The following is a 15,377-nucleotide window of genomic DNA, read 5'->3' on the forward strand; positions in this document are numbered from 1 at the left end:
CTATACATAAACCAAAATAGTCTTGTCTTTTATCAAAACATCCAACCCCAATTACATCCAAGTCTGATCTATATATAGGAATACATTCTTAACCACCTTGAGCTTCCTCCTCCAGCATGAGGGGAGCTCGAAGGTTGCTATTAACTACTCCTATCTTCTGTTTAACTAACTCATTAAATACATAAGTACTGAACTGTAATTACAAAGAGTCCTAATTTAATCAAAATTCAAAATCTGTCCTCCTCGTAGCATGATTCCTTCTTGATTCTTGACATCTGTCTCTTTCTGTTTTGGCCGAGATATCTTGGAGGAGAATGCAATGAACAAGCTGGCTTTGGATACTGGCTGCGTAGATGGTTCATTAATCCTCAAGATAAGTCCCCTGTTTTCCCGGTCCTTGTCTCCCACCATCCTTCGAAAGTTAAGCAACATGTTCCCAGCTCCTTAATACCCCAAAATTGATGAGCATCACCATATTTCAGATGTGTTGGAGGCCTTGTTGACTGAACAGGTGTATAAACCAAAATCTCCGTGTGCATTTCCTATCAGAACCCTAAATAACCGGTAATAAAGTACCTTTATCAAGGTTTAACTAAAGACAAAAATATTTCACCTTTTCCAAAAGGCACACTTGTCATTCTCTGAATAGCTAGGATAGTCTTATGTGGTCTCCCTTATGTTCCTTAGGCATTTTCTTCAAAAATTTGCTAATCCCATCATTAAACTCTTTGTTTTCATCATAAAACAGCACCTACAGCAGTTTCGTAGCGCGCTACGAAACTGCTGTTTTTGCTAAAACAGAGTATATTTGCACTAAGGCGTCTTTTGCTTGAACTTATGACTCTTCAGACTTCTTCTACAGGTGTCAAAGACTTATATGACTTCAAAATAATGGAGCTTAAACAAAATTGACCAAAACTAAGAATGTCACCTTTTTCTTCAAATCAGTGAGCTAGTTGACCTAGCTGTGTCTTCAAATTTGCAACCTCTTTTTTCAAAGCCTTGTTTTCAGCTCTCAGGCTCACGTTCATTTTTCTGATGAGTTTAGCTTGCTTGAGGGCTGGAACCGTCCATGTATACACATCAGCCACTGAATCTACCTGACCCACTAGGTTTTTGCTACCTTTTAACACTGCTCTTCGATAGTTGGCATATCTGACAGCAAGCTCCCTAGTGACATTCTTTACCTGGGCAACCTCACCTTTTGCTGCTCCTCCTTGGTTCTTTATGCCTATAACATTTCCTCCTTGAGTAATAATAACCTTTCTGTTCTTGTCTTTATGCTTGACTGCCTCCACTGTTCTGGTCAATACTTCAATTACTTCTGTTCTGGGCATCTTTACAGCTTTCTCTTCTTTATGCACTTTCTCAGCTTCTCTAACTTGTTTCCTTGTAACTGGCCTTCGTGGTTTGAACATAAACTCCTCACTAGGTTCATCAAACCTTAGTCTCTTCGAAGCTTTTGATTTCTTAGTGCTCTCAGGTGATGATTGAGTTAAATCAATATGCATGGGTTCAAGATGCACCGGTTCTTCCTGCTCAAATTCAATAGCCTCAAGTAAATCACTTAAGCTGGCCTTTGATATTGGACTTTCCTCAACAGCTACTGATTTGCCCTTCTCTTTGCTTAATTGACCTCTTGTTTTAACTCTTGATACACTTTCAGATCCAGGTACATCTTTCTTGTGCTTAACCTTTTCCTTTGATGATGGCTGAGATGGCTCTTTAATAACCAAGGGCTTTACTGGCTTGCTCAACTGAGATTTGGTTTTCTTTTTATCCCTAGCCTCCTTTCTAAGCTCAGCTATTGTAGGTTCTTCCATTAATTTTTCTCTTTCTCTAACCGGCTGTGGGGTGAGGCCTGTCCTACTCTGGAAACCAGCCATATAGATGAAAGAATTCCAATCCCTACCAATTTTTTGAAGAGCATCCAGCACTAACAGTTTGACTAGACCATGATGAAATAATGATGTTTCACAATCATCCTTTCTCAATTGAACCTTGTCACACATCTTGCTGAGGCTACGAAACAAGTAAAATGGGATATCTATAGATGCTTTACCCGTAAAATGCAGCAACAACTTAAAATGATAGGAATAGACTTTGTTATATCTGCCTTCACAGGTTAAATACTTTTGAATACAGGTAAGAAGCATAGCATAGTGTTCTTTAACATAGCTTCTAGGCACAGCCTTGGTTAGATCTTCATTCACATAGGCTTCTTTCAAGAACTCTTTGCAGGGGTTCATATCAAATTTGAAGTTTTTAAACCACTCCTACCCCCCTCTTGGAATTTCAGTCACATTAGCAATAGCCTCTGGAGATACTGGGAATTCTAACATAGACACTTTAGAATTTAAACCTGTAAAGTTCAAGGCAAATTCTTTTGTTACCTGAGTGTGGCCACCCTTCAGCTTTTCACAGAAACTCCAGCAACCAGCATCTTTGAAAGCTTTTCTTACACCTTCATCCCTCAATGCAAGATCCAATCCTTCAGGCTCTGCCCTCTGACACCTTCCAGACCGATGCTCCTTCTTCTCCATTACGCTTTGAAATCTTTCGCACAAAGAAACACCACCAGCCTCAACTCAAATGGCAAATTCAAATTTTAGAACGCAGGCTTGCTTGCAATCAGGCTCTTTTGAAGAAGAGGCTCGGGCTCATTTGCAATTCAAATAACTTATCATACAAGTTGACCACTTTATGCATTATTAACAAACATTATAACACGACCATGCATGACAAAACCGTTTGAATGATTTTAATGTGCGTGACCATGAACCTACTGGTGGAATGATGGCTCATAAGTGTTTAAAAGGTACGCCAACTGACAATAACTGGACGGACACAATGACTCATCCCCAGACATAACATTTTAAGAATCTGCGCTGCAAAATCCCCGAATCCGCGATTTCGTAACGCAGATAGTTATAAATTAGCAGAATGCGCTGCGAAATGGCTGGATACTGACACGCTGCGAAAAGGCTAAAACATCATTGCGCTGCGAAAATGCGAAAAGGACCAGTGACGTATACAAGATAAGACATGTCTTATTCAATCATGATGGAGGATGACTAACGGTTTTTTGAAAATGATTCACATCAATATCATTTAGAAACATGACCCCTAAGTAGTAAACATAGGACAACAACCATTTGACACCCATTTTTGACAATGAAATTTTGGACAAAATTTATGTACATGTGACTGCAGTTCTAGGTGATAACAGTGGCTCCACTTGGGATAGTGTGCTCCTGTAGTACACTAAGAACTCGTAGAACCAGTGTCTTGTCCACTTTTTAAAAAAAAACACACAACTGACAAGCATCCCTTTCGAGCTTTGTGGGCCTTCTCCTCGGGCTAAAGCTTTTCTGTTCAGCTTGTCATTTATTTTTAACAGGAAAATTCATAAAACGGTTATATACAATGTTCATGAGATACTTGGCAGACTTTTACTGATTGTAATGCTTTAAGAACCTGCCATTAACAGGTCCTCCAGCATATGGTGTTCCATCAACTTCCTGCAGAATGTAGGTGTTGTTTCCATGGAAAGCAGAAATCTGATATGGCCCTTTCCACAAATTTTCAAATTTGCCATGTTTACCTTTCTCTTCAATTCTGGCTTCCCATTTTAGGACTTTATCATTAATTTGAAATGTGACCTCTTTAATCTTTTTGTCAAACGCTCTCTTGACTCTATTCTGATTTTGTTGATGATCTTCAAACACCTCATTCCTTTTCTCCTGCAAAGCTATCAACTGATTAATTCTTCGCTGTATGGCATTTGGCTCCTCTTCTAATCCCTGAATTAGCTTCATAACTGGCACCCCAAGAGATGTTGGGAAAATTGCCTCTGCTCCATACACAAGTTCATATGGTGATGTTCCAATGGACCTCTTTGTGCATATCCGATCAGCCCACAAGGCATACTTCAGTTTCAAATGCCAAGCCTTTTTATTATCCTGCAGCAGCTTCTTAATAATCCTCACAAGACTCTTGTTTGAACTTTCAGCCAAGCCATTCCCCTGTGGATAATAAGCAGTGGAGTGACCAAGGGAAATGTGGTATTGATGACAAAAATTTATCATTCTTTTAGACTTAAAAGCCTGGGCATTGTCTGTGATAATCTTAATTGGACAACCAAACCTTGATAAAATGTTATTTTCCAGAAAGGATATTATCACTGAGTCATTGGCCTGCCTGGTAGGTATCGCCTCTATCCACTTTGTAAAATAATCGGTGGCTGTGAGGATCCAGCGATGCTGTCCTGATGAAGGAGGATGGATTTCCCCTATAAAATCTAATCCCCACTGCTGGAAGGGTGCTTCAACATAAATAGGAACCAATGGCAATGGCATGAGCTTTCTCCTTCCTTCAAATACTTGACATTCATGGCATGCTGCTATCTTTTTATAAATGTCTCTGAACATAGTCGGCCAAAAATACCCAGCTCTCAAAACTTTATTTGCAGTAGCTTTCCAATAGTGATGGCCTCCACAATCTCCCTTATGAAATTCATCAATTACTTTATCAGCCTCTTCTTCAATGAGACAATTTAATAAAATCCCTCCTGCATCCTTCCAAAATAAATTCTGCTCATACACAAAATATCTAAGAGATTTTAGCTTGGTGAACCGAGCTTTAGATTTGGAAAGGTTATCAGGGGCTCTATTGTGCTGCAATACAAATGCCACATCCTTATACCATTCTGATGTCAAAAACCTTTCATTGATTTGAACCAACTCTTCTTCATTCTCAGAAAGTTCTGATATTTCTGTGCTAAAATTGATACCAATGCAGTCCAGATTTGATTGAGTCAGCAATTTTGCTAAGCCTTGACCCTTCACCAACTTGGTGGGCCTGATTTCAATGTCATATTCCAACAGCTTGGCTATCCACTTTCCTCTTTTTCCATCCGGGTCTGCTTGTGTAAGAATATCTTTTATAACAGCACTTGGCACGTATGCAACAATATGAGAGTGCAACACATAAATTCTGAAATCCTTAATTGCCTTTACCAATGCATATGCTTGCTTCTCTAAAATATTGTATTTCAACTCAGCATTAGCCAATGTCTTGCTAAAGAAAGAAATGGGCTGTTCAGTACCTTGACTTCCTTTCTGCAACAAAACTCCAGCAATTGTATCCTCAGAAGCAAATGTGAAGATCAGGAACTCCTTGGTAAAATCCGGGCTGATGAGGACTGGTGCTTGAGTGAGGGCCTTTTTAATTTCTTCAAATGATTTCTTTGCTTCAGCTGTCCACTTGAAATCCGCTCCTTTCCTTAACATTTTTGTGATATGTTTGACCACTTCAGCAAAGTTTGGAATGAATCTTCTAACAAAATTAACCTTTCCAAGAAAAGATTGAACTTCTTTCTTGCTCCTTGGCAAATCCAGCCTTTGAATAGCACTGACTCTATTAGGATCAATCCTAATACCCTCTTCAGAAATAATATGCCCAAGTAACTTACCAGAGGTTAAGGCAAAGATACTTTTGGTTGGGTTTAAGGAAATACCAAACCTCCTACACTTTAACAAGATCCTTTCAAGATGCTTTAAGTGGTCTTCTTCCCTCTTTGAAAATACTGTGATATCATCAAGATATACCACCATTGTTTTATCCTTTTCTTCAGCAAAAGAAATGTCCATAGCCCTCTGGAAAGTCGCCCCTGCATTCATGAGACCAAAGGGCATCTTTGCATACATAAATGTGCCCCATGGTGTAGTGAAAGCTGTCTTCTCCTGATCATTTGGATGAACAAGGATCTGATTATACCCTGAGAAACCATCCAGCATAGACATTCTTTGGGAACCAACAATATTTTGCAAAATAAGATCCATTTTAGGAACAGGGTAATTATCTTTCAGTGAAGCCTTGTTTAAGTTCTTGAAATCTATGCAAATTCTAATCTCGGTACCAAGTTAGCAAGCCAATTTGAGAATCTGATTGGAACAATAATCTTTGCATCAAAAAGCTTTTTCACCTCCTTTTCAATCAATGGCATCAGAAGGGGATTAATTCTCCTTAATTTCTGCTTAAAAGGCTTCTCATTTGGCTTAATTGGGATGGTGTGTTGTATGATTGAAGAATCATACTGCTTCAAATCAGCATAGCTCCATGCAAAAACATCAATAAACTTCTTCATCATTTCAACATATTTGACCTTCATATCTGCTGATAAGAACTTTGAAATCTTGACTAATTTAGGCATAACCGAGTCACCTAAATTACAGCTTTCTATTTCCTCTTCATTAGCTTGCAACCTTGGTGCTTTAAACACATCATTCTGATCAAATAACTTTTCAAGAGGAATGAGGCCTTTAGGGATTAAGTTATTCTGCAACTGCAACACTTCAGACTTCTCCTTTGTCTCAGCTAACATATTCTGCTGATCAATTTGATTATTCTCAAACTCCTCTTTCAACTCAAGAAAATTTCTTACCTGCTGATCATCTTCAAATACTTGCCAATTTATGATATTATCTGGGATGACTGGTCTATGGCGAACTTGCACTTCATAGCTATCAGAAGAATGTTTGGGAATAACAAAAAGACTGGCTGCTATAGCAAGAGAATCTGCAATAGAATTTTGATCTCTGTTTTTAATGATGAAGGAATAGGATTGAAACTTTTCCAACAGCTCCAACACTAAGTTTCTGTAGGCTCTCATCCTGACATCCTTTGTTTGATATGTACCCTGTACTTGCTTAATAATTAATTCAGAATCTCCACAAACAACAATGTTCTTTGCCTTCAACTCTATCAAGGTTTCTAAGCCTAACACCAGAGACTCGTACTCAGCCATGTTATTGGTACAATCAAAGTTAATTTTGTATGATAGAAACTTACTTTCTTCTGTTGGACTAATAATCCAAATTCCAGCTCTTGCGCCATCTTTTCCTGCTGCTCCATCAAAGTATAAGGTCCAACAACCATTGATATCTCTTTCATTTCTTTGTTGTTCCTCCTGACACTGATTTTCTGCATGCTCTTGTGATTCTTTACCAACTGATTCATGGAACAAGATAGCTGACCCCAAACCTGTATCACATGAGTAAATAGGAAAATTCTGAGGCTTGTCCTTGCTGCTTACCATGTATGCCATCCTTGTTTCACGATACAACCTTCTTTGTTCGCCAAACACTGGGATAGTAGCATATGTCAGATCCATCTGCATGGTACCCTTGATCTTTGCAGCCCATGACCTTGAAAGGAGCATCCCAAACTTAGGTGGAATGTCTGCAACAACAATGTCCATGACAGTTGTTTTTGCTGGGATTTGTGTGAGTGCCACAACAACATCTTTTATCAACCCAATGCAATGAACTCTCTTTGAATCAAAAGAAAATAAGTCTTTGTATGGTCTAGTTACTTCTAATCCCATTCTTTCCATAATTACCTTAGGCATGAGATTATGTGACGCCCCTGAATCCAGCATAGCATTATGTAGAGTCATATCATGGATATTGATGCTTATATAAAAAGGAGGAAACTCATCACTTTGTTCATCTTCAAGTCTTGGTCCTAAACAGATAATAGGATTATCCTCTTGCACACTTAGAATATCAGCCCCTCCTGGTGGAGAATTAAGCATTTCCACAATCTTGCTTCTATATTTGTCTACTTTCAGAATTTCATTAAATGGGACTGATATTTTAATCTTGGCAATCTCATTTTCTATGTTAAAAACAGAAGTAGACTTTTCAAGTTCCTTAGGGGGTGTAGGGCTTTGAATATCCTTTCTCTCACCAGAGGAATCACCTTTACCATCAGTATGCTTTGTCTTTTCCTTCTTATCTTCAACTGCCTTTGAAACATTCTTCTTGGGCTGTGCTTTATTTGCTGTAATAGGGACATCTCGGTTTCTGAGGTTGTACTGTTTCTGAATTTCAAATATGGCATGCTGATAACCCTTCAAGAAATCTGAAGGCTCCTCTTCTGCCTTTACCAAACTAGACTCATCATGCTCTTCTTTTGTTAAGAAAATTTCTGAGTCTTCTTCACCCAAGCAATGAATAGACTCCTCAGGTACCTCAGGTTCTTCTTCTTCATCCACCATGTTTTGCTGGAAAGGAGGTCTCACTGGAGGATCTGCTTGCTGATTTCTATTGTCCCTTGGTCTTTGCTGATTTTGAGGCCTTCTAAATTGAGGATTCCTAAACCTAGGCTCTTGTTGTGCTTGGGGAGCAGCAGTATTCCCAAGTGCTAATTGATCCATCAATTTCTCCATGGTTTTCAACATGGTTTCAAACTTTTCTTCTTGAGCAGAGGTAGAAGGTTTCTCCTCTTCCTTTATCTTAGCCTTTGCCATCTTTGACTTCTTAGCAGCTAGCATATTTACCTCAACCTTAACTGCATCATTCTGCATATCAGCAAGAGTAGCAGACTCTCTTTCTCTGAGTAAAAGAGAGAAATCTGAATCAAATGACTCAGCATACCTTAATTGTGCCAAAGCTCCAGGAGGCTTCAAATGTGCTGGAATGGAATTATATACTTTATTAAACCTCTCAGAAAAATTTTGGACAGTTTCATCTGGAGCTCTTCTTAAACTATTATATTCAGTGAGGGCTTGAACAGGATTGGTCCTATTCCCCCATTTCCTCAGAAAAAGATCTTCAAACTCAAGCCAACTATGAATGCTACCAGCTCCAAGGGCTTTAAACCATTTCCGGACTTCCCCAATAAAGGTTTGAGCAAACAGTCTTAACTTTACATCTTCATCGTCCACTTCTTCCCTATCAACAAAGTCATTGAATCTATCCACATGTTCCTCAGCTGTAATGTCCTCATCTCCTCCCCATGTTGGAATCCTAGCAGCATATTTACTAGGGAGATCATGCAAAACAGCAGGGAGAGCTAGGGGAGCATACCTAGCAGGTACAACCATAATGAAAGGAGGAGCAGGGATAACAGGTACTGTGTGACTAGGACCAGAACTAGTATGAGATGTTGACTGAGGAGTATTTGGACTAGCAGAGGCAGAAGATAAAGTATGAGTACGGAAAGGACTATTGGGACTTTGTAAGCCACTGACAAAAGAACTCCAATTTGGGAGAGGTAAACCAGTTTTTGATTTAAGCAAAACTTCAAAAGGGTCAAGCTCCTTGAGCTGTTTCAAATCCTCTTCCTCTAATAACAATTCAGAAGTAACAATTTCCCAAAACTCTTCTTTATCTTTTTGTGACACTAAATATGAAGTATCAATGCCTTTCTTTTGTAAATCTAATATGATACCAATAAGCTCTTCTTCATTTTCAGACCTCAACAACACTTCTTGGATTTTATCATCAACAATTTTATCCTCAGGACTTCTAGCAAACTCAGGAAACAAGGATTTGGAAATATCTGAAGTACCTGGTATATCAGAGAATCTTTGTTTACTCCTTGAGATGATATTAGGATTTTCCACAGGACTAGGTGGGTTTGGGTCAGGATTACTCCTCGTATACCTTCCTCTCGAAGCCACCTTTTAAACTTTAAGAATTCATGGAGTCACCAAGGTAGAATGCAGCCTCGAAAACCTTTTTGAACTCCTGCTACCTTCAGAAATTCAATTTTATAACTACGGGAATGAGTAATCTTCAGACTCCCGGCAGACGCACCAAAATGTTATCACAAAATCAGGTACTGAAGGCTGCCAATCAGCAAGATTCTGTGTAACTATTTCAAACCAGGCTTTAGACTAAGGCTTAGCCTCCTTAGTCAGAGAGGGCTCTCTCACAGACTATGAATATTGACTAATGACAAGGAAAGATGGCTAACTCTTAAAAAACACATGAAAAATAAGCTGGCTGGACAAATATCAAAGTGATTCCCATTGGGCTTATGGAGTCTCACACATCTCAGCAAACAAAAAACACTATTCTTTCATAGAAATCAGGGCACTTTACATCTAATGTTCAAACATAACTTACATAAAACACAGTTTGCCAAGGCATACAGGAAGTCAGAGCATGACACATGAGTTCTGAGTGATTATGCAGTAACAAAACTGTAAAAGAACACTAAAGAGAATAAACCATCATACATTTGAACCACTAGATCTATTGTGAATCCTGAGAAGAAACAACAGTCATTTGCATTACTGAAATCTGCTATACATAAACCAAAATAGTCTTGTCTTTTATCAAAACATCCAACCCCAATTACATCCAAGTCTGATCTATATATAGGAATACATTCTTAACCACCTTGAGCTTCCTCCTCCAGCATGAGGGGAGCTCGAAGGTTGCTATTAACTACTCCTATCTTCTGTTTAACTAACTCATTAAATACATAAGTACTGAACTGTAATTACAAAGAGTCCTAATTTAATCAAAATTCAAAATCTGTCCTCCTCGTAGCATGATTCCTTCTTGATTCTTGACATCTGTCTTCTTTCTGTTTTGGCCGAGATATCTTGGAGGAGAATGCAATGAACAAGTTGGCTTTGGATACTGGCTGCGTAGATGGTTCATTAATCCTCAAGATAAGTCCCCTGTTTTCCCGGTCCTTGTCTCCCACCATCCTTCGAAAGTTAAGCAACATGTTCCCAGCTCCTTAATACCCCAAAATTGATGAGCATCACCATATTTCAGATGTGTTGGAGGCCTTGTTGACTGAACAGGTGTATAAACCAAAATCTCCGTGTGCATTTCCTATCAGAACCCTAAATAACCGGTAATAAAGTACCTTTATCAAGGTTTAACTAAAGACAAAAATATTTCACCTTTTCCAAAAGGCACACTTGTCATTCTCTGAATAGCTAGGATAGTCTTATGTGGTCTCCCTTATGTTCCTTAGGCATTTTCTTCAAAAATTTGCTGATCCCATCATTAAACTCTTTGTTTTCATCATAAAACAGCACCTACAGCAGTTTCGTAGCGCGCTACGAAACTGCTGTTTTTGCTAAAACAGAGTATATTTGCACTAAGGCGTCTTTTGCTTGAACTTATGACTCTTCAGACTTCTTCTACAGGTGTCAAAGACTTATATGACTTCAAAATAATGGAGCTTAAACAAAATTGACCAAAACTAAGAATGTCACCTTTTTCTTCAAATCAGTGAGCTAGTTGACCTAGCTGTGTCTTCAAATTTGCAACCTCTTTTTTCAAAGCCTTGTTTTCAGCTCTCAGGCTCACGTTCATTTTTCTGATGAGTTTAGCTTGCTTGAGGGCTGGAACCGTCCATGTATACACATCAGCCACTGAATCTACCTGACCCACTAGGTTTTTGCTACCTTTTAACACTGCTCTTCGATAGTTGGCATATCTGACAGCAAGCTCCCTAGTGACATTCTTTACCTGGGCAACCTCACCTTTCGCTGCTCCCCCTTGGTTCTTTATGGCTATAACATTTCCTCCTTGAGTAATAATAACCTTTATGTTCTTGTCTTTATGCTTGACTGCCTCCACTGTTCTGGTCAATACTTCAATTACCTCTGTTCTGGGCATCTTTACAACTTTCTCTTCTTTATGCACTTTCTCAGCTTCTCTAACTTGTTTCCTTGTAACCGGCCTTCGTGGTTTGAACATAAACTCCTCACTAGGTTCATCAAACCTTAGTCTCTTCGAAGCTTTTGATTTCTTAGTGCTCTCAGGTGATGATTGAGTTAAATCAATATGCATGGGTTCAAGATGCACCGGTTCTTCCTGCTCAAATTCAATAGCCTCAAGTAAATCACTTAAGCTGGCCTTTGATATTGGACTTTCCTCAACAGCTACTGATTTGCCCTTCTCTTTGCTTAATTGACCTCTTGTTTTAACTCTTGATACACTTTCAGATCCAGGTACATCTTTCTTGTGCTTAACCTTTTCCTTTGATGATGGCTGAGATGGCTCTTTAATAACCAAGGGCTTTACTGGCTTGCTCAACTGAGATTTGGTTTTCTTTTTATCCCTAGCCTCCTTTCTAAGCTCAGCTATTGTAGGTTCTTCCATTAATTTTTCTCTTTCTCTAACCGGCTGTGGGGTGAGGCCTGTCCTACTCTGGAAACCAGCCATATAGATGAAAGAATTCCAATCCCTACCAATTTTTTGAAGAGCATCCAGCACTAACAGTTTGACTAGACCATGATGAAATAATGATGTTTCACAATCATCCTTTCTCAATTGAACCTTGTCACACATCTTGCTGAGGCTACGAAACAAGTAAAATGGGATATCTATAGATGCTTTACCCGTAAAATGCAGCAACAACTTAAAATGATAGGAATAGACTTTGTTATATCTGCCTTCACAGGTTAAATACTTTTGAATACAGGTAAGAAGCATAGCATAGTGTTCTTTAACATAGCTTCTAGGCACAACCTTGGTTAGATCTTCATTCACATAGGCTTCTTTCAAGAACTCTTTGCAGGGGTTCATATCAAATTTGAAGTTTTTAAACCACTCCTGCCCCACTCTTGGAATTTCAGTCACATTAGCAATAGCCTCTGGAGATACTGGGAATTCTAACATAGACACTTTAGAATTTAAACCTGTAAAGTTCAAGGCAAATTCTTTTGTTACCTGAGTGTGGCCACCCTTCAGCTTTTCACAGAAACTCCGGCAACCAGCATCTTTGAAAGCTTTTCTTACACCTTCATCCCTCAATGCAAGATCCAATCCTTCAAGCTCTGCCCTCTGACACCTTCCAGACCGATGCTCCTTCTTCTCCATTACGCTTTGAAATCTTTCGCACAGAGAAACACCACCAGCCTCAACTCAAATAGCAAATTCAAATTTTAGAACGCAGGCTCGCTTGCAATCAGGCTCTTTTGAAGAAGAGGCTCGGGCTCATTTGCAATTCAAATAACTTATCATACAAGCTGACCACTTTATGCATTATTAACAAACATTATAACACGACCATGCATGACAAAACCGTTTGAATGATTTTAATGTGCGTGACCATGAACCTACTGGTGGAATGATGGCTCATAAGTGTTTAAAAGGTACGCCAACTGACAATAACTGGACGGACACAATGACTCATCCCCAGACATAACATTTTAAGAATCTGCGCTGCAAAATCCCCGAATCCGCGATTTCGTAGCGCAGATAGTTATAAATTAGCAGAATGCGCTGCGAAATGGCTGGATACTGACACGCTGCGAAAAGGCTAAAACATCATTGCGCTGCAAAATCAACCAATAAAACTGCGCTGCGAAAATGCGAAAAGGACCAGTGACGTATACAAGATAAGACATGTCTTATTCAATCATGATGGAGGATGACTAACGGTTTTTTGAAAATGATTCACATCAATATCATTTAAAAACATGACCCCTAAGTAGTAAACATAGGACAACAACCATTTGACACCCATTTTTGACAATGAAATTTTGGACAAAATTTATGTACATGTGACTGCAGTTCTAGGTGATAACAGATGGTTTCGTTGCTCACCAAGTTTTCCGTAAGAAAACTCGTATGGAACAATATCTTCAAACCAATTCTCATCATTTCTAGCACAAAAACTTGAGTCCTCAACACCCTTGCCACTTGTGCTCTAAGTATTTCTTATGAGAATCACTTGGAAGGGGGAAAATATCATCTTTTGAAGGTTTTTGAAAGTAATGGCTATAGTAGGCAGCAAGGCCTCAGAGCTTTTCAAAGAGCTAGTAAAGTATCTAGGGTTAAACCTGCTCATGATGATCAAATCTCCAATGTTCAGCTTCCATTTATCCAAGGGACCACCGATAAGATTGTTCATATTCTTAAAAAGAATAAGGTTTCTGCTACCTTTTAACCCATTAATACCATTATGAATTCTCTTAGATCTGTTAAAGACCCTATTAACCATAAAGACATGAAAGGGGTCTACTCAATCTCTTGTTCCTGTGGCATTCCTTGTATTGGGGAAATTGGTCACTCCATTAACCAAAGAATGCAAGAACATGCAGCAGACATTAAGCACAATCGTTCTCATTCCTCAACTTTAGTTGAACACGCGGTGAAATCCAAACACCATGTTTGCATTGAGGATTTTTGGGTCATCGCAAGGGTTGATCACTTCCATCATAGGAAGCTAAGAGAGGTCATTGAGATTGGTAAACATGCAATTAATCTTAACAGGGACGACGGTTGGAAATTAAGTAGGAGTTGGATCTCTGCCCTCTCTTCCTCATTGAATTTATTTAATTATTAATTTGTATTTATTTAGTATTTTTATTTATTTTATTATATTTTTTATTTATTTATTCTCTATTTATTTTTTAATTAATTATTTATTTATTTAATTTACTTATTTTTCAAATATTCCCTATTATTTTATTATAATAATAACACATGGTTGAATAATATTAATCTTTTTTTTGAGAACTAATTGCTCATAAATATAAAACTAATTATTCATACTCCTTTATATAAATATATATTCCTAAGTCTATTATTATATATTTTCATTTAATTTAATTTAATATTTTGAACACAATACAAGATGGCTAGGGTTTAAATAATGGACGGCGACCAGGCGTAGGCGCTGAGAGGCGTCGCAGGTGGAGGCCACAGGGCCGAGATCGTGACAAGAGGTTGTACAGGAGATGGATGGCTAGGCGAGGCAGGCTCAAGGATATCAGGAAAAGAAGCGCAGAAGGGAACAGGTGGAAGTTGAAGGACAATCCTTTTTCGAGACAGGGAAGCCAATACCCTCGTGAATGCCCTCAGAAAATCAATACGGGCGGTGAAATGGGATTATGCTGGAGGGTAAGTTGTGCTGCCACTTCCCACCCTCAGCACATGATCACAGGCAGGTTTGAGACGGGTGTTTTACTTGCTAAGCAGCTATCAAGGAGCAAACAACAAAAAAATGGTCAAACCCAACGACATAGTTGATCTGGACCCCAAACCTGGCGACATTCTGTCGGTCTAGGGTCTGGAGGTAACGGACTAGAATATTGAAAGGTATATTTGTCCAGCTGGATGAACTGGGAGGAGGAAGGGAGGCTTGGAGGCGGTATGGAAGCAGGGTAAAACCCTAGGTCTGATAGAGGAGAGCTTAGGTTTGTCTTTCCTGGAAAGCCGAGAGGAGCAGCAACAGCAGTAGGCGAAACCGTCCTTGTTGGAGCACGGAGCGGCGACAAACGAAAACCTTCAAGTAAGTCTTGACCCCTCTCATCCTCTTAGTCATTTTTACTCAGGAGGGTTAGAGGATATTGTGATAAGCTGTGGGCTTAGAAGCAAGGAGGAATGGAGCTCAGGCCTTATACTGGGGGGAGGTTTAGGGCAAGATGAGAAAGGGTCTGGATCAACACAGGGCCAGTTGGCTAAATACCCGCTCTCTATCAGTCGTAGTAAGGGTCCACTACAAAACCTGGTTACTAAGCCCGGAATAGCGGGGGTCCTGAAAACCACTGAGGGTTTGGACGAGACCTGGAAGGAATTAGGGGAAAGGCTGAAGAAGGGAAGGGGGCT

Source organism: Pinus tabuliformis, chromosome 6, assembly GCF_031772625.1.
Source record: "Pinus tabuliformis cultivar Carrire ecotype Pingquan chromosome 6, CPIR1, whole genome shotgun sequence".
Lineage (NCBI taxonomy): Eukaryota > Viridiplantae > Streptophyta > Pinopsida > Pinales > Pinaceae > Pinus > Pinus tabuliformis.